The following is a 25,377-nucleotide window of genomic DNA, read 5'->3' on the forward strand; positions in this document are numbered from 1 at the left end:
AGAGTAGACAGCCAGTATCTTTTCCCCAGGGTTGAAATGTCTAATACCAGAGGGCATGCATTTGAGTGGGGGAAATTTCAAAGGAGATGTGCAGGGCAAGTTTTCTTTGCACAGAGAGTGGGGGGTGGCTGGAATGCGCTGCCTGGGGTGGTGGTGGAGGCAAATACGATAAGGGCATTCAAGAAGCTCTTAGATAGGCACATGAGTGTGAGGGAAATGATCGGATATGGACATTGTGTAGGCAGAAGGGATTAGTTTAGTTGGGCATTTTATAACTAATGTAATTGGTTCGGCACAACAGTGTGAGACAAAAAGCCTGTTCCTCAGCTGTACTGTTTTATGTTCTATGTTCAAAATGTTTTTGATAATATATATCTCTTAGCTTAATTGATTATGGAGTAGTTTCTATATCCATTATATGTGAATAATTATATTCTCACATAGATACCAGAACCACTCAACTGGAGCAGTGTCATGACAGGCATGTAAAAATAGTGAAAGCATGTGATATGTGAACACTGCCAAAATGTGATAGGCTCATTTAAAGCTTTTAAAGCAAATGCATTGGCAGGTGGATAAAAAAAATTAAATAAGAAAAAAAATGGAAGGTCAAAGCACGGTGACATGAATTTATCACAACTTTACCTTGTTGAAAGACAAGATTAAATAAGATCAATGTATAACTATTTGTGGCTGATGGCAAATACTTCAGAATCACACTTTCTAACGCTGTTAAGACAACTATTAGTAGAACTGTTTGCAGACACAAAGGCACTAGCAAGAAATACAAAATAATTTCAGCGTTTGCAGCACTGCAGGCTGCCATTGTTCCAAGGGTGGCTGGAACTACAGAAATTGTACTCAATCAATCCATCCCTGTTATTCAGGAAGTAGCTGTGATGTATCAAATTCCATTCTTAAAATGGGAGATGGCCTTGAAAGTGGTAAGAGACAATCCAATGCAAAGTTCCTATTGACATGACCCCACCTCACCTCGCCTTTCGGTATTCTGGAGTTACTGTTCCCTCCAGGATGCTCTGATTTACACTTCGATCTCCACCATTACCCACCGATCTTCTCACAACACACCTCATGCAACCACCAGAAATGTAACACTTGCCCCTTCTCATCAGACAAGGGAGGGCTCAAACACTCCTTCCAGGTGAATCAGAGATTTACTTCCAATTTGTTGTTGAATGCTCACAAAATGGTCTCCTTCATGTTGCAGAAAACTAACGTAGGCTATATGGTGGGACAGTTGAGGAACGGTGGAAAACTTTCAAAGAGGTTTTTCACTGTGCTCAACAAAAGTATAGTCCAGTTAAGTGCAAGGACAGTAAGGTGAGGAGAGCCAGCCTTGGATTACTGAGGAAACGAAAGAAGGCATCAAGCTAAAAGCTCATGCATACAAAGTTGCCAAGGGCAGTGGGAAACTGGAAGATTGGGAAAACTTGAAAAAGCAATAAAGAACCACTAAGCAAGCAATAAGTGAAGGGAAGATAGATTATGAAAGTAAATTAACACAAAATATAAAAACAGACAGTAAAAGTTTTAATAATTATATAAAGTGGAAAAGGATGGCTAAAGTGAACGTAGGTCCCTTGGAAAATGAGAAGGGGGAATTAATATTGGGTAATGTGGAAATGGTCGAGATCAGTCTTCGTGGTGGAGGACACATCTAACATGCCAAAGAGAGATGTTATGGATGCGATGGTAAGTGAGGACCTCAATACAATTGCTGTCACTAAAGAGGTAGTGATGAGAAAACTAGTGGGTCTAAAGGTAGACAAGTCCCCTGGTCCTGATTGGATGCATCCCAGGGTACTGAAAGAAATGGCGGAAGTTGTAGTAGAGGCATTTGTGATAAGGATGCATGGAGTTGGGGGTAAGATATTAGCATGGATAGAGGATTTGTTAACCAATAGAAGGCAGAGAGTTGGGATAAATGGGTGTTTCTCTGGCTGGCAATCAGTGGAGAGCAGGGTGCCACAGGGGTCGGTGCTGGGCCCTCAACTGTTCATGATATACATAAAAGCTTTGGAAGAGGGGACCGAGTGTAGCGTATCTAAGTTTGCTGATGACACTAAATTGAGTGGAAAAGCAAATTGTGCAGAGGATGCAGAGAGTCTGCAGAGAGATATAGATAGGTTAAGTGAGTGGGCAAGGGTCTGGCAGATGGAGTACAACATTGGTGAATGTGAGGTCATCCACTTGGGAAGGAAAATTAGAAGATCAGATTATTATTTAAATGGTGAAAGATTGCAGCATGCTGTTGTGCAGAGGGACTTGGGAGTGCTGGTTAGTTGCAGGTGCAACAGGTTATCAATAAGGCAAACAGAATGTTGGCCATTGTAGAGGGATTAAATTTAAGAGCAGGGAGGTTATGCTGCAACCGTAAAGAGTACTGGTGAGGCCTCACCTGGAGTACTGCGTGCAGTTCTGGTCTCCTTACTTGAGGAAAGATATGCTGGCTTTGGAGGCGTTGCAGAGGAGATTCACCAGTTTGATTGTGGAGATGAAGGGGTTAACCTGTGAGGAGAGATTGAGTTACCTGGGACTATAATCGCTGGAATTCAGAAGAATGAGGGAGGATCTTATGGAAACACATAAAATTATGAAATTAAGACAGAGGCAGGAAAGTTGTTTCCACTGGTAGGTGAGACGGGAACTAAGGGACATAGCCTCAAGATTCAGGGGAATAGATTTAGGACAGAGATGAAGAGAAACTCCTTCCAGAGAGTACTGAATCTGTGAAATTCTCTGCACAGAAAATCTTGAGGCTATATCCCCTAGTTCCAGTCTCACCTACCAGTAGAAACAACTTTCCTGCCTCTATCTTAATTTCATAATTGTCTATGTTTCTATAATGAGGTTACCTCATTAGATACATTTAAGACACGGTTAGATAGATTTTGGCATAGTTGGGGAATTAAGGGTTATGTGGAAAAAGCAGGTAGGTGGATCTGAGTTCATGGTCAGATCAGCCATGATCTTATTGAATGGCGGAGCAGGCTCGACGGGCCAGATGGCCTACTCCTGCTCCTATTTCTTACGTTCTTATGTAGATCAGGTCACCACTTCGCAAAATACATCCATTCAGTCCACAAGGATCAGCTTGAGCTTCTATTTTCCTGCCACTTTAATTCTCCATCCCACTTCCACACTGAACATCTGACGTTTAGCCTCCTGCACAACTTCCAAGAAGTTCAACAGAAGCTGAAGGCGCCGAACCTGATCTTCTGATTGTAGCTTTCAGGACTCAAAATCAAACTGAATAATTTCAGGTAATCAGTCATTCCAGTCCTGCATCTCGCATTTATATTTTTTGTCTCTCCTCATTTGATATTTTACATTTTATTTATCTCCTCCTATTTACAACTGCCCCAGATGCACCTTTTGTTGGTCACTGACATTTCCTACCATCTTTCATATTTAATTATGCATATGTCGCTCACTTGAAGTTGCTTTATCATTAAAGCATAAATAGCTGAGTTTCCAGTTATACTAAAACCAACATCTAGCCCATGATTTCAAGAAACGCTGAAATGAATTACCAGCTTTTGTGCAAATAGAAATTTTGCCTTAATGTGCAAATGACTACCTGGTTCAATAGCTTCACAAGCAGACCTGATAGGTCCCAGAATCTATTTAATCAATACTGTGAATGGATTAACAAATTAACAATGGAATGAAGTGGAAAAATAACTTCTGCAATTGCTTTAGAAATGAAAGGAAAATGGATTCTGGGGTCAATCTCAGGTTGTGCCAAATCAAATTTGAAAAGAGACAGTGGAGCTAAAGTGCAACATGTAAAGATAAAATAAAACAGGAATAATTAAAAACAAATGATTAAAAATATGAAAGGTCAAAGCAGTGACATGAATTTATCATAACCTTGTCTTGTTGAAAGACTATAATAGCATGGCTATTGTTGAAAAGCTGAGGCCACTAATGGATGCAACTGGGCTTTAAGCTGAAGGTGAGCTCAATAAGAAGGCTCAGGTATCGCAATAAAATCAGGAGCATGCACCATTTAAATCTGACCACTTTTAGAGGACACAGATTTGTTTATACTTATCTCACTTTTTTATGATAAAGAGGAAGGTTTTTATCTCGCCTATTGGATCCATGCCATTTCTCAGAGCATCCCAACAATCCCACTCCCCCGCTTATTTCCCTCCCCCATGCCAATCAACTCTCCTCACCACATTCTCCCCCCACCCCTCACATTCTCTCACCACCCATCAGCTTTAGGACTAATTTACTGTAGCCAATTGACCCATGATCAAGCATATCATTGGGGTGTGAGAGAAACACGAGGACATCCACACATTCACGAGGGTAATGTGTAAACTCCGTACAGACAACACCAGAGGTCAGGATTGAACCCGGGTCACACAGTGCCACCCTCCATGCACTGGTCCTGGCCAACAGTTGCAATCAGAACCTCCTCAAGTCCCAGACTTCCAAGCATGTACCGTGAAAAGCGCAAGTCACTGACAGTTCCAGAGGAACTAATCTACTGGTTCACTTCATTACTGGACCCAATAGGGTCTGGCAGCGAGGACCAGCCTTTCTGGGACTCCTCAGGATTACTCTGGCAAAATCACCACTTGGATAGATATTTTAGATATTAGATATTTATATTGGTCACATGTACATTAAAACACACAGTGAAATACATCTTTTTGTGTTACTTGAGAATGTGCTGGGGGCAGTCTACAAGTGTCGCCACACTTCCAGCGCCAACATAGTATGCCCACAGCTCCTAAACTGTACATCTTTGGAATGTGGGAGGAAACCAGAGCACCCAGAGGAAACCCACACAGACACAGGGAGAATGTACAAACTCCTTACAGACAGCAGCAGGAATTGAACCTGGGTCACTGGCGCTGTAATGTTACGCTAACCACTGCACTACCATGCCGCCCTATACGTGGTCAGACTGCTCATGAGTAGAAAGCTTTTTTTTTCAGTGGGGTCCATAAGGTACGGATTTACAAGGTGAGGAAAGTAAGATGATTTTTAAAAATATTTTGGTTTACTTGAAGGTTTTTAATTATATCCAAGCGGTTCATGTACTTCAGTTAACTTCATTTTTTCTAAAATGTATTTTAATAATTTTTTTTCAAATTATCAACTTCGCTTTTAGTAATTTGTTCCAGGCAGGTGTACTGGGTTAGCATCATCTGGCCCCTTTGATACAACCACTCTAAACTCACCTGAAAATATTCAGGATTGCCAATTTCAGCGTATGTGTATTTTTAACGATGTGGTAAGTGTAAGTTGCTGCTGACCACCTATCACAGCACTAGAAACGAACTTCCTTAAGACTGCAGTCCTATTCCTTCTAATTGAATTGGTGTTGCTGGAGATTTAACAAAAATATATGATTATAATTGTAAGTTTTACCTTCGTCTCTCATTTCTGCATGATTTGGTACTGAATTACCTACACCACCTGTTTGGGACTCGCGATTAATACCCTTGAATATAAATAGAGTAAAAAATCCGTCATTGTTTTCCTTATTCACATTGGTCCCACTTTCCCCACAAAGAGCATCACATTGAGATCAAATACCATGAGATTCAGTGTAGAAGCACATATGATATATGAAGAGGTGACCAAGAGGATTGACGAGAGTAGAGTGGTAGATGTCATTGACGTGGACTATGGCAAGGCCTTTGACAAGGTCCTGCATGGTAGCCTGATCCAGAAGGTTAGATCACATCAGATCCAGGGCGAGCTAGCCATTCAGATACTAAATGGACTTGGTGGTGGGAGTCAGAGGGTGGTCATGGAGGGTTGTTATTCAGATTGGAGACCTGTGACCAGTGGTGTGCCATAGGGATCAGTGCTGCATTCACTGTTGTCCATCATTTATATTCATGATTTGGATGAGAATGTAGTTAGCATGGTTAATAAGTAGGCAGATGACATCAAAATCAGTGGTATAGCGGACAGTGAAGAAGGTTATCTAAGATTTTAACAGGATCTCGATTAACTGGGAAAGTGGGCCAAGGAATGACAGATGGAATTCAACTCAGATAAATGTGAAGAGTTGCATTTTGCCAAGTTAAACCAGGTCAGGACTTGCACAGTAAATGGCAGGGCCATGGAGAGTGCTGTAGAACAAAGGGACCTAGGGCTGTAGGTACATAGTTCCCTGAATGTGGAGACACAAGTAGACAGGGTGGTGAAGAAGGCATTTGGCATGCTGGCCTTCATCAGTCAGGGCATTAAATGCAAGAGTTGGGATGTCATGTTACAACTGTACAAGACGTTAGTGAGACCACACTTAGTGTACTGCGTGCAGTTCTGGTCACCTAACTATAGGAAGGATGTAATTAAGTTGGAGAGGGTGGAGAAAAGATTCACAAGGATGTTACCAGGACTGGAGAGCTTGAGTTATAAAGAGAGACTGGATAGTCTAGGGCTTTTTTCCGTGTAGCGTAGGAGGCTGAGGGATGATCTTGTAGAGGTATCTTGTAGATGATCTTGTAGAGGTACATTAAACCATGATGGGCATAGATAAGGTGAATGGTTACAGTCTTTTTTCCCAGGGTAGGGGTGTCTAAAACTTGAGGGCATAGGTTTAAGGTGAGAGAAGAATGATTTAAAGGGGGCCTGAGGTGCAACTATTTCCACACAGAGGGTGGTGGGTATGTGGAATGAGCTGCCTGTGGAAGTGGTAAAATTACAATGTTTAAAAGACACTTGGACAGGTACAGTATATGGATAGTAATTGTTTAGAGGGATATGGGCCAATCACAGTAAAATGGGACTAGCTCAGCAAGGCAATTTGGTCAGGATGGACGAGTTGGGCTGAAGGGCCTGCTTTCATGATGTATAACTCACAGTGAAATTCACAGCTGGTGCCACTAACTCAAAGATAACCAAAGATTTAGAACTTGGAAATATTCTAAATGACTACTCGAAACATTCATAGAGCAGGAACACAAACAACAGAGCATCCGTCAGGTAAAATCCAGAATTTTAATATAAATGAGGTTGAAATCCCACACCAACTTAAAGGGAAAAATTATTTTTGAGAAACATAAACAAGGTCAATATGGCACTAACAATCACTGCTGGAGTTATAGGGGGCACAGGAGAATTAGAAATAGCCAAACGCAGAACACATTTTTAATAAAGTGATGAGAGACACAGGGAACTGCACAATTTTCAGAGTAAGGTTCAGTGATCAGGATAATCCTAAATTAAAAACAGAAAATGCTGGAATTACTCAACAGATCAGGCTACGGGAGAAAGAAATAAGAGTTTAAGTTTCCGGCTGAGACCTGATGAAAAATTAATAACCTCATGAAAGGTAATCAATCTAAAATAGTAAATCTGTTTCTTTCTCTACAATGCTGCCCATTCTGCTGAGTACCTCTAGCACTTGAAATTTTTATTTCACATTTCCAGCATCTGTAGTTTTTTGCTTGGAGAATAACCTTGAGGATCATTTACCCAACAATTTACTTACAACAAAGGGCTAGGAATTTGTTCTAAGGGTTGACTATGGAGAAATTTGCACACATTTCTCGGTGTATTTGTGTCACCTCTCTATCATTAAGATTTTTGTGTTCACTGGCAATTTTTTTTCCAGTGTGGAACTTGCCCATAACACTTCTAAAGCAGTGCAATGCTCAGAATCTGTCAGCAGCGAGATTTTCAAGCTCATTGGTCTGAAAAATGGCAATTGGTTTTCATGGAGAGAACCCTGCTCAGAAACAATGTTGTCAGAAGTAGCCATGGTAAAAGCAACATCGCAAAAGTAGACATGTAGAAATGCACAACTGGGTTTGTTACAAACTGGAGGATAGTAACATATGATCTTACAAAATGGAAAACTGACTTGCTATTGTGGGATTTGAACCACATTCTATTTGTCATCTCACAGGCAGAACTAGCTAGTTGGGTCTCTGTTTATTAGTACTGAGGCAGTTCAGTTTGTACATACAAGGCCACTGAATACTCTGACCATTGATCTGGCTTAGAGACAGTGAACAGGATGCCTAGTAAGTATCATGGGATGACTCAGAGCTGTCTATCATCTGTCTGTAAGAGGGTTAAACTGCCCTCTTATACCTTATCAGATACCTGGTTGAGTATGTAATCAATGGTTATTGCTCTACAGTCAGCAGATGAACTGGAAAAAAAAGGAGTAATAATAGATGTTTTTCTTTGTTCTGTGGACACACACATTTTCTCTTCATGACTGATAAGCAATGAACTTTTGATGCTTGGAATGGACCTGGGCCTTGAGTGATTCTTCAATCATTCAATTTTCCCCTCACACGTCACTTAAAGTGTCTCAAGCAGTAAACCTACATTCACAGTCAAACTGCTGTACACCATAATGCAGACCCACAACTTAATCTGCACATTTCTAAAGCTGAAGATGAAGTCTTCCTTGCAAACACTTTCCTGCAAACAAAACCGATTTATGTACATGACTTTATCTATGCTCCTTCTCTTGATGGATACTATGCGCATGCAACACAGCCTCCCCAAGTACCCTATGAACTTAAAGGGATCACATTGCAGGAAACATGGTAAAACTTATCACCCAAGAGTTTATTCATGCAGACTTCACAAGGAGCAATTTTTCCCTCTGGCATTCTGAGGGCGGCAATGTCTTACAACGCTTCAACAGATAGTTCTCACACGTATCTATGACCTCAGAAAATGTCAGGCACAAGCGCATTCAGGTGCCCGCACTGGACTCACATTGGACATCAAGATCACCAGCACTCTCAACTTCCTAATCTCAACATCATTCCTGCCCGCAGCTGCTAATATATGCCACTTATCACCGTTTTCTGCTCACCACCGTATTAGGAAAATCAATGACACTCTCTACTCCAGAAGAGGAGACTCTACCTCCTTTTGGAGCAGGCAGACCAAGAACAGGAATTTTCTGCCATTGGAGGATTCTGCAAAGTGCAAACAATAAGCTGCACTCATGTAACCAATAGCAGTCCATTTCACATCGCAAACAGTCCACCACCACAAAAGGGCTGCTCAACATGAGTTTTTTGCTGCCTGCATTACTCTAGTGGTAGTCTTCAGTATTCAGCAACTGGGGTCTTTTACTTTGTCTTGGACTGCTGTGCACTGCATCATTCAGGCATTTGCCAAGCTCAGCCACGGCCTGTTCAGATCTAGCAAGGGAAGAACCAGGATATCAAGGGCATTGGGGTGAAGAACCATACCAAGATAATAATGAGTTGCTGGAGGAAGAGGAAGAAGATGAAGAGCAACAGAAGCCTCATACTAGGCTTCCCTGAGAAGATCAGACATCTTGTAAGACAGGACTTGATTGAGAAAAAAATTTCAAATGATCCAACACTTCTTGCAACTTTCCACATTCTTAAAGTACTCTTACAAGCTCAGGGTCATTTAAAACAAACAATACTTAGTAATAGTCTTCATTTAGTAAGATAAGATCAGTCAATTGCTTCCCCTTGTATACTGCAGCCATATTGGAATTAATGATTTCATGAAAGTTACTTTGCTTAAATTGATGCAGAACTTCCTCTCCCATAAACAACAGGCTGAAGTTCCCAATTCAGTTCTCAAATACCAATACGTTGCAAAAAGGATTTACTCAGGACAAAAGACCGATTATTTAATAAATTAATATTACTATCATTGCCTTGCACAAACAAAAATGGTTATTCCTCATTATCCAGAAATTTCCTTACATTTCAGACATTATGCCTGCTGTATCATGACTAGTCGTATTAAAGGTGGAATACCATCATGACAAACAACTCTACCCATTTACAAATCTTACTGGTGCTCTCAAACTGTACAATTGGGATCAAGACAATACAAATGAACCGAGCTACTCATTGAAGTCACTTACTAATCTCTTGTTGATTCAATTGAGTACTTACACTTCAAGTGCAAGTAGTCATTTCTTTTGATTTAGGAATAAATTCATTAGCCCCATGGTCTCATCTGAAATTGAAGAAGTCAAATATCCAAAAATGTCACCCATTTATCATACCAACCTGCATTACTTCAAACCAAAGATTTCTGACAGCAGCACACAAGCTGGAATGGTCCCACAAAACCTCTGCAAAAGAAACATAACATTAGAGTTGTACAACTATGTGCTTCAAGCAGATGCACCTTATTGCAATCTTTCTGACAGCAGAGGCCTTTGAACAACAGAAATATCTTAGAAACGAGGTATGAAGCAGGGACTGCCCTTCAGATGTTTGGCATCTTGTAACGCCAACACAAACTTGACATTATCCTCAGATTTCCAAAGACGTTTCGACTCACTGGTTAATGGCTCTGCCTCTGGTGTGAGATTCACCATAGCATGACTTTCTACTGCTATGAAAAAACTCTGCCTCTGTAGCAAGTCAACGTTGTAAGCATTTGAACCATCTGTATGAATGCAGTATTATTGCTAACAACAAATAACACTGCTTTAATTAATCCAACAGCGGCAAACCATGGGTGGCACAATTAATGCAGATGCAGACGCAGACGCAGCTTGAGTAACTCCATCTGGCCTCGCAACATGATACCCTCGATTTCCCTAAGCAGCTAAGCTCACGGTTTCTCCTCTGAATGATCCCATGATAATTATCCAAGGAACAGAGAAGCAACACACAAGAATGGGACTTCACATGTTTGCAGCACATATATGGCAGCAGGATGCAAGTTGTACCCACTGATATGGGATTCTTGTGTTTTGCACTGACAGGCATCATTGAAGTCGAGATATACAGGCTCAGTGACTGCACAAAGATGGCACAGATGTAATATGCAGGGCCTTGGTCAGTGCAGACATCTAATTGATCTTGGTTAAGTAAGGGTAAGAAACCAAAAGATAAAAAGCAAGACGACAATTCACAGTCAGTTAAATCAAATGGTTTCACTCAGCATGAGCTGACCAAATGGATGAAGAAGTTGAATGGAACAAAATTGTTGGTTAGAAAATAAAGTTATTAAAACAATTAGGCCTCTTATTTGTTGTGATTTCCATACAGAAACCCCTGCCCTGTGGCTGCGTCCTGAGTGCTGGAAGGCTGGTATTCTACAAACACTGAAGTCTTGTCAGGATGCCCATGATGAGTATGTGCCCTTGATGGGCAGCTTCAGGCTGTAAGGTGCCACCTCAAGCTGCCCAGATTTCCTGATTGTCATCATTGCCTCCAGAACCCTGCAAGGCTGGAATATAGATCCTAGAATGTGCCTGACAGCTTAAGAACATAGAACACTACAGGACAGTACAGGCCCACAATGTTGTGCCAACATTTTATCCTGCTCTAAGATCTATCTAACCCTTCCCTCCCACATAGCTCTCCATTTTCCTATCATTCATGTGGTTATCTAAGAGTCTCTTAAATGTCCCTTATGTATCTGCCCCCACAACCTCTGCAGGCAGTGCGTTCCACGCACCCACCACTCCCCGTGTAAAAAATTTACCCCTGACATCTCCCTCATACCTTCCTCCAATCACCTCAAAATTATGTCCCCTCATGTTAGCCACTGTCCCCCTGGGAAAAAGTCTCTGTCTGCTTCTTGACAGCTACACTGACCTCAACAAACAAAAATCTGCCGTCTCTGGGAATCAATTTGTTGCGGGTTAAGAGCTCTGGAAGAAGGGGTCTGGACTTCAACTGAGGCAGCAACTCACTCCTCAGTATTCCCATTGCCTGGTACAGAGGCCAGATCACTTCCGAAGTAAAACGTGAGGTTCTCCTGGCTCTGCTCCAGCTGCTGAAAGAATCTGAACATGGACACCTCTCACAAAGCCACTATGACTGGCCATGCGCTGCTCCATATGTTTTCAAGGCCCCAATTAGGAGCCACTCTACCATGGGGCTTGTCAGCACTATAAACTGAGATGGTGTTTCCCTTTCCTCTCCACACCAACAGCAGCTCAGTATCAGGTAACTCCCCTATAATTTCATCCCTTTCCTCTCCATGCCAATATCCAGGTTAGTGCTCTGCAGTGACAGGCACATTGGCACAATGTGGAGGGAGGCTCTGCCATTGCAGCAGGCACTGCCAGGATCTCCTCCTGCTCTGTAAAAGACTCCTGCAGCTCCCCTGGGCCAGTAGGCTGTTGCTCAGTGGTCACTTCCCTGCCTCTGTGTGAAAATCCTGAAAAGGAATGCATGTGAGGTGGTTCTGTGGTAACGTTCATGCACAGGCCTGGTACCTGGGATTCACCTTCCCTCACACTCTCCTGGTCAGAAGCGTCAACCTGTTCTTCCAAAGTAGGCCCGTGACAGAGGCTGCTGATAACCTTTGCTCGCAGTCAAAAATAATTGCAAAAGGTGGTTACGAATACTTGACATCTGTATTGTTCTGGGACAATTTGTATGAAACAGTCAATGACTGAGTGCAAGAATGTGAATCTCGTGAGAAAGAGAGAGAGAGAGAGAGAGAGAGAGAGAGAGAGAGAGAGAGAGAGAGAGAGAGAGAGAGAGAGAGAGAGAGAGAGAGAATGAAGTGCTGAGTCCAGCAATGGAGTCATAAGATCATAAGACAGGAGTAGAATTAGGCCATTCAGCCCATCAAGTCTGTTCCCCACCATTCAATCATGGCTGATTTTTTTTCAACCCCACTTTCCCACTTTCTCCCTGTAACCCTTAACCTCCTTACAAGTCAAGAACCTATCAATCTCTGCTGCAAATACACCCAATGACTTGGCCTCCATAGCTCTCGTCTTCCCAAAATGCAACACTGAGCACTTATCCAAATTTAACTCCATTTGCCATTCCTCGACCCACTTACCCAGCTGATCAAGACCCCTCTGTAAAACCTGATAATCATCTTCACTGTCTATGACACCATCAATGTTAGTGTCATCTGCTAACTTACTAACCATGTCTTGTACATTCCCATCCAAGTCATTGACATAGACGACAAATAGCAATGAGCCTAGCACTGACCCCTGGGAAACACCACTAGTCACAGGCCTCCAGTTCGAAAAGCAACCTTTCACCATCACCCTCTGCTTCCTACCATCAAACCAATTCTGTATCCAATTAGCTAGCTCTCCCTTGATCCCATGCAATCTAACTTTCCATGGCAACCTACCATGCAGAACCCTATCAAAGGCCTCAGTGAAGTTCATATAGACTACATCTACCACCCTGTCCTTATCGACCTTCTTGATTACTTGTTCAAAAAACTCAATCAAATTCATGAGACATGATCTCCCTCACACAAAATCATGCTGGCTATCCCCAACCAACCCGCCTTTCCAAATGTACGTATATCTCACCCCTCAGAATCCTCTCTAGTAACTTAGCTAACACAGATGTTAGGCTTACTGGTCTATAGTACCCAGGTTTTTCTTTGCAGTCCTTCTTCAATAAAGGCACAACATTCACTACCTTCCAATCTTCTGGCACTTCACCCATCACTAACAATGATGTATATTATGTGGTGGAAGTAGGTGGGAGAGTGCTGGTGCTGTTGTGGTGTGTACCTTAAAGGTTTGGCTGATGAGATCTTTGCTATGTGGCTAAGTGCCAATTCTGCAAGAAGCTGAACTTTTCAGTAGTACCCACCATTTCTGAAACAGTGCGATATTGCACCAGGGACCCTGGCAAGGTTTTTTTTAAACTGCTCTGTGGAATGACAGAAGTTTTGTAAAGCTTCTTAAAATCAGCATTAGGGAGATGCACAAAGCCGACTCAAGGATTACGATAAAAAAGGCACTGCACAATTTTGGCCGGAATGATCCCGATTTTTAAGGAGATTGGATTGACCAAAGTGGTAATTCAATTCACTGGCAGGAAACCATTTTGTCATTGTGGACTTAAGCATCCATGGGACAAATGGATGCAACGAAGTTCCAAAGAAAAGGCAATGGAGAAAGTTCAAAGCTGCAGGGTTTAATTTGGCTATGGATAAGAAATTAACATTAGGACACAAAAAGTTAAATGATTAATATGAGGATCAGTGGGACAATCAATGTAGTGGCAGGGTGCTCTGGGCAGCAAGTGTTGCTGCTCCACCACTAAAGCCTTGAGATCAATCCTGACCTTGAGTGAAATCTGTGGGGAGTTTGCACATTCACCCTGTTACTATGTGAATTTCCCTCAGGTGCTCTGATTTGCACTCATATCCCATAGATGTACTGGTTGTTAAATTAACTATCTCAATTCATAATTTACTTGGGGGGGGGGGGGTGGCAGGGCAGCAGGTGGAGTGGCTCTGGGGAAAATAGATGTTAAGCCTAGAGGCAAAGACAGAAATCGACAGGTTGATGAGCATGGTGGGACTAATGCATCTGAGATGCATCTATTTCAATACGAGGAGTATTGTAGGTAAGGCAGATGAACTTCGAGCATGGATCAGCACGTGAAATTATGATGTCGGAGCCATTAGTGAGACTTGGTTGCAGGAGGGGCAGGACTGGCAGCTCAATGTTCCGGGGTTCCGATGTTTTAGACGTGATATACAGGGAGGTATGAAAGGGGGAGGGGTGGCATTACACATCAGGTAAGATATCACAGAAGTGCTCAGAGAGGACATATTGGAGGGCTCATCTACTGAGGCAATATGGGTGGAACTGAGGAATAAGAAAGGGATGACCACATTAGTGGGACAATATTATAGACCTCCCAAATTTGTAGAGAGATAGCAGACAGCTGTAAGAAAAATAAGGTTGTGACAGTAGGTGATTTTAACTTTCCACATATTAACTGAGACTCCCATACTGTAAAGGGATTGGATGGGATAGAGTTTGCCAAATGTGTTCAGGAAAGTTTCTTTTATCAATATGCAGAGGTCCTAACTTGAGAGAGTGCGATACTAGATACTTAGGGAACAGGGCAGGTGACAGAAGTGTGTGTAGGGGAACAATTTGGATCTAGTGATCATAATTTCATTAGTTTCAAGATAATTATGGAGAAGGATAGGACTGGTCCTCGGGTTGAGATTCTAAATTGGAGTAAGGCCAATTTCGATGGGATTTGGCAGGCTTGGATTGGGATAGGCTGTTTTCCGACAAAGAAATGCTTGGTAAGTGGGAGGCTTTCAAAAGTGAAATACTGAGAGTGTTTTGTCTGTAAATCTCTATGTTCCTGTTAGAATAAAAGGCAAGGCTAACAGGTTGATAGAACCTTGGTTATTGAGGGATATTGAGGCCCCAGTAAAGAAAAAGAAGGTGCATTTCAGGTATAGGCAGTTAGGATCAAATGAGGTGCTTGAGGAGTACAAGAAATGCAAGAGAACACTTAACAGACAAATTAGGAGGGGAAAAAGAGGACATGAGGTTGCTCTGCCAGATAGGGTGAAGGAAAATCCAAAGGGTTTCTCTGGCTATATTAAGAGCAAAAGGGGAGCAAGGGACAAAATTGCTCCTCTTGAAGATCAGCATGGTCATCTCTGCATGGAGCTGAAAGAGAGGGGGAGATCTTAAATTAATCTTTTGCATCTGTATTTACTCTGGAGGCAGACACAGAGGCTACAGAACTGAGGCAAAAGAGTAGTCAGGTCATGGACCATATCTGGATTACAGAAGAGGAGGTGCTGGCTGTCTTGAGGTGAATGAAGGTGGTTAAATCCCCAGGGCCTGACAAGGTGACCCCTCGGACTTTGTGGGAGGCTAGTGCAGAAATTGCAGGAGCCCTGGCAGAGATATTCAAAACGTCCTTAGCCACGAGTGAGGTGCCGGAGCACTGGAGGAGAGCCAATGTTGTTCCGTTGTTCAAGAAAGGCTGTAAGAATAAGCCAGGAAATTATAGGCTGCTGAGCCTGATGTCAGTCATGGGTAAATTATTGGAAGGTACTCTAAGGGCCAGGATGAGTAAGTGTTTGGATAGACAGGGCCTGATTAAGGATAGTCAACATGGCTTTGTGCGTGGTAGGTCACGTCTAACCAATCTTAGAGAGTTCTTCAAGGGACTTAGCAAGGTCGGTGAGGGAAAGGCGGTGGACGTTGTCTGCATGGACTTTAGCAAAGCCTTTGACGAAGTCCCGCATGGGAGGCTACTCCAGAAGGTTAAGTCACTTGGCATTCAGGATGAAGTAGCCTAATGGATTCAACATTGGCTTAGCGAGAGAAGCCAAAGAGTGGTAGTAGATGGTTGTTTCTCTGATTGGAGGCCTGTGACTAGTGGTGTGCCGCAGGGATTGGTGCTGGGTCTGTTGTTTTCATCTATATTAATGATTTAGATGATAATGTGGTAAACTGGATCAGCAAATTTGCACATGACACCAAGATTGGGGGGTGCAGTAAACAGCGAGGAAGGTTATCAAGCTTGCAGTGTAATTTTGACCAGCTGGGAAAACAGGCTGAAAAGTGGCAGATAGAATTTAACGCAGACAAGTGTGAGGTGTTGCACTTTTGGGAGGACAAATCAAGGTAAGACTTATACAGTAAATAATAGGGCTCTGGGGTGTGCAGCAGAACAAAGGGACCTGGGAATACAGGTCCACTGTTCCTTGAAAGTGGTATCACGGGTAGATAGGGTCATAAAGAGAGCTTTTGGCACCTTGGCCTTCATAAATCAGGGCATTGATACAGGAATTGGGATGTCATACAAGATGTTGGTGAGGCCAAATTTGGAGTGTTGTGTGCAGTCCTGGTAGCCTACCTGCAGGAAAGATATGCATAAGCTTGAAAGAGTGCAGAGAAAATTTACAAGGCTGTTGCCAGGACTTGAGGACCTGAGTTGCAAGGAAAGGTTGAATAGGTTAGCACTTCATTCCCTGGAGTGCAGGAGAATGAGGGGAGATCTTACAGAGGGATACAAAATTATGAAGGGTATAGATGGGGTGAATGCATGCAGGCTTTTTCCCCTAAGGTTGGGTGAGACTAGAACTAGAGGACATAGGTTTAGGGTGAAAGGTGAAATATATGAGGGGAATCTGAGGGGAAACATCTTCACTCAGAGGGTGGTGCGAGTGTGGAATGAGCTGCCAGTGGAAGTGGTAGATACGGGTTCAGTTGTAACATTTAAGAGAAGTTTGGGTAGGTACATGGATGGGAGGGGTTTGGAGAGATATGGTACAGGTGCAGGTAGATAGGACTAGGCAGAAGATCAGGTCAGCATAGACTAGACGGGCCAAAGGGCCCATTTCTGGGCTGTAGTACTCATTATTGGTAGCAGGTGGGAAAATCAAGGGTGGAGGGGAAGATGGATGTGTTAATGGGCATGGGTTTGAGAAATGTGGGTAAAATGAAACTGATGGGTTTGCTCCGTAAACTGGCATATGCTCAATGGGCCAAATGACCTCCTTCTATGTCATCAGGAAATAGAATAAACTCTGTTTTATGTTTCTCATTCTTGATTTGGAATCTGAAACACAATGTAAATTGGTTATTTACTGCCAAATGATGCCTAACACGAAGTCTGTGGAATTGAAGAAACAGCTCGGAAATCACAGAATGAGCTAACCAAAAGATGTAAATTAGCTGAACAAAATATGTGCATGGGGCAGGTAATGACAGATGAAATTTAATTCAGAATACGTTAGGTATTACATATTCTCAAAGGAAGGAAAAATAACCTGAGTACTGCACATAAAGTATTGAAAGAGCTTCAAACAAGTTTGGAAAAGATCCAGGAGTCTTGGAGACTTGAAGAACTTGTCTAAGCAATGCAAAGTTGCAATCAATAAAGCCATTAATTATTGAAATAAATAGTCAAAACAATAGAGTAAAAGTTAAAGAGTGTCTTCATCAGAGTGTGGTGTATTAAGTAGATTGCACCTTGAATGCTGGGTCAAGTCCCAGTTGGCAAGAAACAAGACACATATTCTAATCTTAAAGGCACAAAGAAAACAAAGCTCTGGAGTTGGAAATCAGAGTTATGAAGGAACACTGGAGTTTCTCAGCCTGGAAAGCAAGCATTTTGCACAAAAGAAAATGTTCGTAGTTGTAGGAGGTCAATCATTTCAGTCCTTGGATACTGCTGCAGGAGTTCCTTAGAGCTGTGTGCTGGATCCAACAATTTTCAGCTATTTCATTAAAACCCTCTTTCATCATAAATTCAGAAGCACAATCTTCGATTCCATTCACAACTCAGAAAATACAATAGTTCTTGCTTGCAGACACAAAGGCCTGGGCAGCATTCAGGCATGAGCTGATCAGTGCCACACGAGCACCAAGCAGTGATTAAATTCAACAGGAACGAGTTTAATTAGCTATCATTGACATACAATGGCATTGCCATCACTAAGTCACCTACAATTAACCTCCTGAAGATCACCATTGATCAGAAATCTAACTGGACTAGCTACATAAATACAAAACAGGTCAAGAGGCTGGGTATCCTGTGGTGAGTGACTCATCTTTTGTCCTTTCTATCACCAACAACACAAATTAACAAGTGTGATGGAAAGCCCTTATCTGCCTAAACAAATAGAGCTCCAGCAACACTCAAGAAGCTCAATGCCATCTGGAACAAAGCAGCCAATTTGACTGAAATCTCATCCATTATATGATTTGTTCATTCCCTCCACCAGCAGCAGCGCACAAACTACAAAATGCACCTCCTAAACTCTCAATATCTCCCGTCTGGAAAAAGAACAGCAAGTGAATGGAAAACGACAATCCCTCTCTAAGTCACACACCATCTTGCATTGACATTCCTTCACTGTCATTGGGAAATTCCTATCAATGGCACTGTGGGAGCGTCATCACCAGAAGTACTGCAGCAGATAAGGAAGGCAACTCGTCACATTACCTGAAACAGGGATAAGCAGCTAACAATTCAGCAGTATTTTAAGCATGCAAAATGATGCTCAGCTAAATTTTAATCAAGTAAAGGTCTGTCACATGCTTTTTTTAAAAATATCTGTGTCTTCCTGTTACTAAACAATGAGCCTTAAATGTAGCTGAGGGAACAGAGCTAGGGAGTTTGGACATGCAATTGAACATAGGTTGGTGATTATAAGAAACTATAAGAACCATGGTCATTGACAAAACAAAAACAAGGCCAAACAATGGTCTCCAAACAAAACACAAGCTGGCATACCCAACCCTCATCATTACACAGCCCTTAAAATGTGCAAAAAATACAGATTATCCAGACTGTGTAGCTTATGAACATAGGAAAGGCTAAATGAGAAAAAGTACCTTGTACATCCTGATCATTTGCTATCAAGCCTGGAGTTTGGTTAAATAGTCTCTACTATTTGGTCCAGAATCAGCTCAGGCACATAGTGAGGAGAACCTATCAGTGGCAAAGATCTTGGGAAACCACATACTCATGGTCTGCATCCCAAAATTTTTCTGGAAGTTTACCACAATTGGCGCCAGAAGCGTGGCGACACTTGTGGGCTATCCCCAGAACACTCTACACAAAAGATGTATTTCACTGTGTGTTTCGATGTACATGTGACTAATAAAGATTTTGTCTTATCTTATCTTATCTTGTCATGGCACCTGGCACTTTGATGCCTGTATGCAAAAGTGAAGATGTAGAGCTAAGTAGTAAATGCTAAGCAAGTGATAGAGGCAGGTTTTTTGATACACTCAACTTCCAGTCATTTGCCATTTTAATTCTTGCCCTCCCTCAACCCTCCACATTGATTTCGCTGTCTTTGGCTTCCTACATTGCTCCAACTATGCCTAATATGAGCTTAAGGAACAGCACTTCATCTTCTATCTGAACAATTGAATCCCTCAGGAATTAATGTTGAATTTAACGATTCCAGGTAACCACCTTTAGTTTCCTCTCCACAGATGTGGTTGTGTCTCTCTATATTAATTTGTTTTCTTTTTTTTGTTTTCAACTGCTGTTCATTGAAGTAATTGCTACCTTGACAACTTTACTCTGTACCCTACCACATATATTCCCTCTGTTCTCTCCATTTTCTTTTCTCTGTAACCTAAAACATACCTATCTTCTCACTTTTCCAGTTCTAATAGAAGGTCCTTTGACTGTCAAAAATTCCTAAATACAGACTTTTGAACTTTGGGGAATCAAGGGTAATGGGGAATAGGCAAGAGGTTAAATTCTTGGCATTTAACTCATGGATGAGTCTCCATGCAAACCAAGAGACCCTCTTCAAACTCCATTGATTACCAATAATAATCAGGCAGAGGAAACAAGAAGACATATAACATTTCTTGACATGAAACCCATTCCACACAGGACTGCATTCTTGGCATTTAACTCATTGATGAGCACCTCCAGATCTTTTTTCACTAAACCAGTGAGATCTCTCCATCTCTTAAGCAGCTCCTCCCTCCCCCATGGCAGTTTTTATGCATGTTGCTGCCATCAAGTTGCCGCCATCAAGTTGCCATGGAGGGTGCACCTTTAAGGCTGGTGTCTTTCTCAGACTGAAGCACAGCAAATTGCTGTATTCAAACCATGGGAGATCCCACTTTAGCACAGGTTTCTAGGTGTAAACTATCCTCATGACTTGATAGAGGTGTACAAGATGATGAGGCATAGATCAAGTGGACAGTCAGAGATTTTTTCCCAGTGCGACAATGGCTAACACAAGGGGACATAATTTTAAGGTGATTCAAGGAAGGTATAAGGGAGATGTCAGGAGTAAGTTTTTTTTAAAATACAGAAAGTGGTGGGTGCATGGAACACACTGCCTGAAGAGGCTGTGGGGGCAGATACATTAGGGACATTTAAGAGACTCTTAGATAGACGAATGATAGAAAATTAGGGGACTATGTGGAAGGGAGGGATTAGATAGAGCAGGATAAAATGTCAGCACAACATTGTGGGCCAAAGTGCCTGTACTGTGCTGTAGTGTTCTATGTTACCTATGTTGCTGAAAATATCTTTTTTGGCTAATTTCTCAACTTTTTTCAACACACCCAGAACTGGTTTAGAGCTCTGAGAATAGGGGAGACCCATTCTCCAGGCAAAGGAATATAGCTGTCATTTTATTAAGGTCTTATCTCTATTGAAATAAAAAGATCCTGCATTGTCTCGTATATTAATTGTGTGCACTGTACTTCCATCAAAATGTTTTTTTTTAAACCATTGTTTTCTCTTTTTCTACTTGCCACTAGTTCTCTGGACATGCTTCATAAGTACCACAATCATCCAAGTATGCAGTCCTGATGCATGAGCAGGCAGGTCTTTATATCTGTGGTTGCTTCGTAGCCACAGCTTTTCACATACAATTTGAAAGTTGCGTAACTTCAGCAATAAGGAACAGAAAGACTGTCAACATTTTCTGGTCCAACCTGGGGCATTGAAACAACTGAGTGAATGCAAAAGTCAAGGTTGGAGCATTTGACATCTTCAACCACAAATGCCAAGTCATCAGCCAATTTCATTCATTCCTCCTGGATAATGTTCAGACCTGGATTGATGTGGCAACTAGCATTTGCACCTCTCAAGAAACAGGCAATGACCATTTCCAACTACAACGGAATTACTCTCACTGAATTCACAACTATTATGATCCTAGGAGTTAACAGAGACTTAACTGGATCAGCCAAACAAATACTGTGGCTGTAAAACTAGATCAGAGACTGGGTATTCAGCAGAAGAGGCCCATCTGCTGTCTCCCAAAACCTTTCCTCCAACTACATGTTAGGGTCACGGCCAAATATTTTCCGACTATCTGAAATGAGTGCAGCTCCAATAACATTCAAGAAGATTAACACCAGCCAGGATAGAGCAGCACACTCCATCCACCATTTCTTCAGTACACCATGGCTACAGTCTACAAGACTGCACCTAATCCCTTTCGTCAGCCACTTTTGATACTCTTGCTGCATGGTAAGACCACCACCGGTAGCTACCCATCCAAGTAATTGTTCTTAAGATATATCCTGAATGTCACTGGATCTAAATCACGGACACCTTCTTAAGGGTAATGAGGGTTTGGTAAATAAACACTGGCCTCCCCAGAAATCTCCACATCCCACAGAAAAAAATGGGAAAAAGTGACTAGGTTAATGAATCAAATTGAGAACTTGACGGTCTATAAAATTTAGTTTTAATTGTCTAACTCGTATTTTATTACAACAGAGAAGACCATTCACACATCAAGTCTAGAACAGCTTTCACAGCAATCTAATCAACCCCATTTTCTCCACATCTTTCCTGAAACATTCTCTGTCAAATGTCCATTAACGCCCACTACCACTAGTTCCAACTGTCCTTCCACCCACCTACATTTGGGGCAATTTAGAACCAGCAAACCTTTGGAAAGTGAGAGGGAGCCAGAGTAGCAGGGGGAAACCAACACAGTAACAGGGAGAATGTGCAAATTCCTCAGAGAACACTCAAGGTCAGGATCAAACCATCTGTAAGATTCTCTTGCTCCTTTAAGACATTCCTTAACCCTCCAAATTATTCAAGCTAATATCTTGATCAGCTTCCAATTTTAGTCTGATCACCCATATAAAAAGTGCCTTGGGATGTTTTTTATGTTGACATCACCAAATAAATTCATGCCATTGTGGTTATTATTAATTGTTAGTTTATAGATCAGTCAAAATATTCAGTTTACAAATTAAAAGAAAAATGTTCAATAATTCTTAAAAAAAGATATTCCAGAATTATTTATTCTCTAGATTTCAATTGACCCTATGCAGGATCTCAAAAGGACAAATTTTATAAATTAGAATATTATTTATCAAATTCAAATATTGCATTGATCACTGCAGACGTTATTTAACGACAGGTGGATTATTTTGGATGAGGTTCACATTACTGCTTACACCAAGTGGTTTTACAGATTCCTGGTGGAGGTCAACAATTTCACACATCAATTGGCTTGGATTGGCTAATTGTTATAGGGTATTAACTTCCAAGCCATTAGTAAAAACAAAAAAACTACTTGATTTTGATAGGATAAGGTAATTCATTCAAACCAATTAAATTAATGAGATATCATTTTACACAAAATAAACAAATTAAAATGGACTTCTATGTCATGTACCAGTTTTGTGCACACAAGTGCAAAGAAGGGAATAGATGGGAATGGAGGCAAGGTAGAGTTGGTATTGGTATTGGTTTACTATTGTCACTTGTACCGAGGCACAGTGAAAAACTTGTCTTACAAACCGATAGTACAGGTCAATTCATTACACAGTGCAGTTACATTGAGCTAGTACAGAGTGCATTGAAGTAGTACAGGTAAAAACAATAACAGTACAGAGTAAAGTGTCACAGCTACAGAGAAAGTGCAGTGCAATAAGGTGCAAGGTCACAACAAGGTAGATCGTGAGGTCATAGTCCATCTCACTGTATAAGGGAACCATTCAATAGTCTTATCACAGTGGGCTAGAAGCTGTCCTTAAGTCCGGTGGTACATGCCCTCAGGCTCCTGTACCTTCTACCCGATGGAAGAGGAGAGAAGAGAGAATGTCCTGGGTGGGTGGGGTCTTTGATTATGCTGGCTTCTACACCAAGACAACGAGAGGTAAAGACAGAGTCCAAGGAGGAGAGGATGGTGTCCATGATGCGCTGGACTGTGTCCACAACTCTCTGCAGCTTCTTGCGGTCCTGGGCGGAGCAGTTGCCATACCAAGCCGTGATACATCCAGATAGGATGCTTTCTATGGTGTATCAGTAAAAGTTGGTGAGAGTCAAAGGGGACAAACCAAATTTCTTCAGCCTCCTGAGGAAGTAGAGGTGGCTGGTGAGCTTCCTTGGCCATAGCATCTACGTGATTTGACCAGAACAGGCTGTTGGTGACGTTCACTCCCAGGAACTTGAAGCTCTCAACCCTCTTGACCTCAGCACCATTGATGTAGACAGATGCACGTACACCGCCCCCTTTCCTGAAGTCAATGGCCAGCTCTTTTGTTTTGTTGACATTGAGGGAAAGGTTGTTGTCATGACACCATTCCACTAAGCTCTCTATCTCCTTCCTATACTCTGACTCATCGCTGTTTGAGATACAGCCTACAACGGTGGTATCATCTGCAAACTTGTAGATGGAGTTAGAGCAGAATCTGGCCACATAGTCCTGAGTGTATAGGGAGTACAGTAGAGGGCTGAGGACGCAGCCTTGTGGGGCACCAGTGTTGAGAATAATTGTGTCGGAGGTATTGCTGCCTATCCTCACTGATTGCGGTCTGTTTGTTAGAAAATCAGGGATCCAGCTACAGAGGGAGGTGTTGAGTCCTAGGTCTCGGAGTCTGGTGACAAGCTTGCTTGGAATTATTGTATTGAAGGCAGAACTGTAGTCAATAAACAATAGTCTAATGGAAGAAGGAACCTGATTGAAACATACAACATACTGAGGAATCAACAGGATGTATACGGAGAGGATGATTCCTCTTCTGGGAGAATCTAGAACTCAGGTTCACTGTTTAAAATTAAGGGGATGCCCATTTTAGACAAAGATGTAGCAAAATTCCTTCTCTCAGAGGGCTGTGAATCTACAGAGGTCTCTTCCTCAAAAGGTGGTGGAAGCAGAGCCTTTGAATATTAGGGCAGAGGAAGACAGATTCTTGATAAGCAAGGGAGTGGAAGATTACAGAAAGAAATGATTCCTCGATTTAATTAAAAGACATCCAAAAATCAAAGTATCAAAGAGACACTTTAAAATTTATACCATTAACAGAATCTACATTGACAAGTATTTGACAAGCTACTAAATCACAATCATTAATATGTGCAATGGAGCTGCATCAGTTATAAAGGTTGGGACTGAGCAGCACAGAGGTTTTGAACTTGTCATTTAACTTTGTGTTGGATTAATTTCCTCTCCAGAACCTGGCAGTAATCTCAAATTAATACAATATCAGATACAGGAAGGCCAAAGAACATAACTGTTACAGTGAGGGTTGGGATGGGAGCATGTAGACCATACACTGGGAGCATGGGACCATACACTGGCTCAGGGTTGAATATTACAACACATTGGTGCCACAGTAGAGTTAGACCTCTATCTAACTTAACTATTAACATAGACAATGCCCTTCACACCCACATGAGCTTTTCAAGAGACAAAAGATCCTGTTTTTAATCAAAGAGAAGAAATGTATCTGACGTTTCAATAATAACATCAATTTTGTTGCCACTAAAGAAATCTTCACTGCAATGAGATCACTGACACAGAGCATCTTGCTGCATAGCAGAAGTCTTGGTGCGGCACAACATAAACTCAATTGGATTTTCTAGTTAGTGGAGAAATTTTTAGCTTTCAAAACTAATTTGAAGTCATAACTTGCAATTTTCGAATCTTACTGCAGCATGTAATTAGGGAAACTCAACAGTTATAAACTTCACAACTTCCTAAATGTTTTAGCAAATCCTTTCAGTTTAGCAACACAAGATCTTCGAAATTGCATTTCTTTTTAACTGTGCACAGTCCTGTACAGCTAAATTTCACATTCAATCTCACACCACGAGGAGGTAAAGCAACTCTTCCATCTCCACTGGAGAGGTGCTGTATAAGTATAGCCCAAAGGGGATCAACCTTTTATTTTCATTCTAC

At 41.8% G+C, this 25,377-nt stretch overlaps 1 protein-coding gene across 18 annotated transcripts in view; it reads right to left on the minus strand.

Annotated features, from left to right (window-relative positions):
* Window positions 1-25,377, minus strand: part of chl1b (cell adhesion molecule L1-like b) — a 689,122-nt gene that overhangs the window by 638,920 nt on the left and 24,825 nt on the right. The window contains exons 3-4 of one of the 18 annotated variants that reach the window (XM_052017106.1): window positions 10,026-10,090; window positions 2,420-2,529 (exon numbers count right to left, since the gene is read on the minus strand). The exons of 15 other annotated variants lie outside the window; for them this stretch is intronic. The gene's annotated coding sequence lies outside the window, so the exon portion shown is untranslated. The remainder of the gene's footprint in view (window positions 1-2,419; window positions 2,530-10,025; window positions 10,091-25,377) is intronic. 2 more of the 18 variants (XM_052017107.1, XM_052017105.1) reach the window with 2 other exon arrangements.

This window comes from Pristis pectinata, chromosome 6 (assembly GCF_009764475.1).
Source record: "Pristis pectinata isolate sPriPec2 chromosome 6, sPriPec2.1.pri, whole genome shotgun sequence".
NCBI classification, from domain to species: domain Eukaryota; kingdom Metazoa; phylum Chordata; class Chondrichthyes; order Rhinopristiformes; family Pristidae; genus Pristis; species Pristis pectinata.